This window comes from Lynx canadensis, chromosome C2 (genome assembly GCF_007474595.2).
Source record: "Lynx canadensis isolate LIC74 chromosome C2, mLynCan4.pri.v2, whole genome shotgun sequence".
In the NCBI taxonomy this organism is placed as follows: domain Eukaryota; kingdom Metazoa; phylum Chordata; class Mammalia; order Carnivora; family Felidae; genus Lynx; species Lynx canadensis.
The window spans coordinates 82,978,560-82,981,703 of NC_044311.2; positions in this window are offsets into that span (position 1 = coordinate 82,978,560).

Sequence of the window (3,144 nt, forward strand, 5' to 3'; positions counted from 1 at the left end):
GAAAACTACAAGCTTCTTTATTGTCCTAGGGACCCTCGTAGTGCCCAGACTGACCAACTAGGATGGCACAGTAAAGGTATTCACAGGAGAAAAGAAGATTATATCTTGTACAAATTTTTTCAGCAGGTTCTAAATGTCACGCAACAAAACAACTTTAAAAAAAGAATTACCTCTCATTATATCTACTTACGTGTTGTCAACAGATTTCTTAATTCTATAGCTTTGTTACAAATATTTAAGAGGAGGAAGAACCCAGAGATAACTCAGAAAAATAAATCAACTCCAAAGACAAAGAGCCAAGCATTTTGCATTATGGTAAAAAAAGATAAGCTAAGCAAATTAATCACATAGATAAGATTAGGAGACAACCCTCAACTTTTTTAAGACCAAAATGTTTTCAAGCACCTAATTACAAGTGAAGTGTTCACTGATGGCCATTAGAGAATTAATGGCCTTTAAACTGACAATATATTTTTTTCATTACTTTAATTAATATTATTCTCTAACCTGTAACCTGAATAAAAATGAAATCGCACTTTAGAACGAGGCTACGAGGCTAGAAACCACTGAGGAAATGGAGAAACAAAACTAAAATCAGTACTAATGATCACTAAATGTGTAAATGTTGAGATGTTACCTCTCAGGACCTCACTTACATCATCTATAAAATGGGGTGAGAGAAGCAAAAGACAAGATCATTTCTAATAGCTCTTGTAGTGTAAGAGTCATGCTCTAATGGGATGCTAAGGATGTTGGAAAGAAAAACTAGGTTGTAGTTCAGATATTGGGGATATAATAAAGTTTAAAAAAATCAGCTTTTAAATCTGATGGCCCCCAAATTCCTGAACTAACTTCTTCCACCTCAACTACCAGAAGTATGTAAACATCTGATGGGATGTTTCTAGGAAATCCTAATTCCTTTACAATGAAGATGTAAATATGATCAACCCCTAGTGTTTATTCTGAAAGAGAAGTCTCATATTGTTTTTTTTAAATATGAAATTATTGTCAAATTGGTTTCCATACAACACCAGTGCTCATCCCAAAGGTGCCCTCCTCAATACCCATCCCCCACCCTCCCCTCCCTCCCCAACCCCATCACCCCTCAGTTTGTTCTCAGTTTTTAAGAGTCTCTTATGCTTTGGCTCTCTCCCACTCTAACCTCTTTTTTTTTTTCCCTTCCCCTCCCCACGGGTTTCTGTTAAGTTTCTCAGGATCCACATATTGTTTTACTGAGCCCCTCTATGGGCACTTTCAGTGGCACAAATCTTTTTACCTTTTAAGGTAGTTTCTCCATTACCAGTAATAGATAACTAACAGGCTATTTCTAACTTATGTAAGCTTTCCATTCTGGAATATTTTATGCATGTGTTTTTCAGATAAATTAGAATCACTTAAGTAGTAAGCTAATTAAGCTCATCCCAGCACAGTACCAAGGAAAATATGTGCAAAAAACATGAACAAACGGGAAACAGATGGAGCTGGTAACAATAATTTTCAAAAATTAAAAATTGTAAATTGTAAATGTTAAGATGTTACTTCACTTCTCCTGGTCTCTCTTACTTCATCTGTATAATGGGGCAGGGTAGAAAAGGAAAAAGACAATCTATAAGATCTGTTTTAAGTATAGTAGCTTATGAGCTTAAAATGAAATGCTAACAAGGCAGACACATACAATTGCGTTCCTGCCAAACTTTGTTCTATTTATCCACCTTATATTTCATCTAAGACTAACAACTCTTATTGGACATAGATCAGATCAGATCAGACATATTTGGGATTTCTTACTTTTTTCTTGAGGCGGGGGAGGTTGGTTAAGACAAAAAAAATAGCACTGTCTAAAACACCAAATAGCTTTCTGAAGCCAGCAGATAGAGGTCAGATGTATACGTTGCCTTTCATCAGAAACATACCATGGATATAGGTAGCCCACCTAAGCAGTGATTGCAGTGAGTCAGTACATGAAGTTTAGGAATAAAGGAGAATTATTTGGCCATCTGAGAAAAGTGAAATCTTGTAAATGGCTATTACAAGACACAATAAACAATATTCCTTGTCAATCTGGAAAGGTGAAGAAAAAAAGATAGTGTAGTTGTTTGTGAGATCTAACTATGCTCTTTTCCTCTCAGTGAAAACAGTGAAGATGAAAGTAATTATATCATGTACTCTTAAACCAGAAAAGCTCAAGAATAATACCATCCCAATCCAGATAGAATGAAGGGTATTTTCCTGGTTGGCAACCAGAAGGATCCATGTGCCAAGGGCCAATCATACACAAGTACTGGCTGAGGGATTATCAGAACAATTTCCTAGAGATGAAAGGTTTGTTTCCTGACTGTAGGAACCAGTAGTGATTAAAGATACCAATCAAGAAAGCAACAGAAATTACTCATGTTTCAGAACATAAAGATGTTAAAATCATGATGAAAATGAAAATGCTAATCAAGCAAGAATGAAAACACTTGTTATCTGCTACTTTTTTCCCCTCCAGTTTAACCCAGAAAAATACCAGACCCAAGAGGTTTACATGTTACACTAATTAACCAAGAAACTTCAACACAGAAGGCCAAATGGATTCCCTAACTTTTTTCCCCTTACGTTAATTATTGTAGCATGTTCACATGCCACCAATTATCAAAAGCTCACAAATGTAAATTACAGTGTCAATGAGTGCTTGGTGAGGTAGACTTAACTCTACCAGTAATATGCCGTATGATAGTGGACCCAAATATAGCCCACTTCTGTCATGGCCATTAAAGTGAGATAGGGAATGCAGGGCAACAAGATTATATGTAGACTCTATATAACACCATGAATTTAATTGTCTCTTATAGGCCTGTGCTCAAGTTTCTTGATGTCAGACAGAGTTGATGTTTTGTATTATTGATCAAAAGATCAATGGTAGACTCCACGAGAACCAGAAGAACCAGGCTTTTGTGTAGATAAAATAAGTGGGTAGACCAGCTGAGTATATTAATGGATGGTAAAAATATTTTTGATAGCCAGATGAAAAAGCTAATAAAACACACAACATCTTCAAAGTAAGTGTCACAGTCCCAGAAAGGCTCACACACTCTGTTAATTGTGAATAAAGGCAATCAGTATAAATTTGTTTGCCAAGTTAGCTAGTTAACACTTGGATCC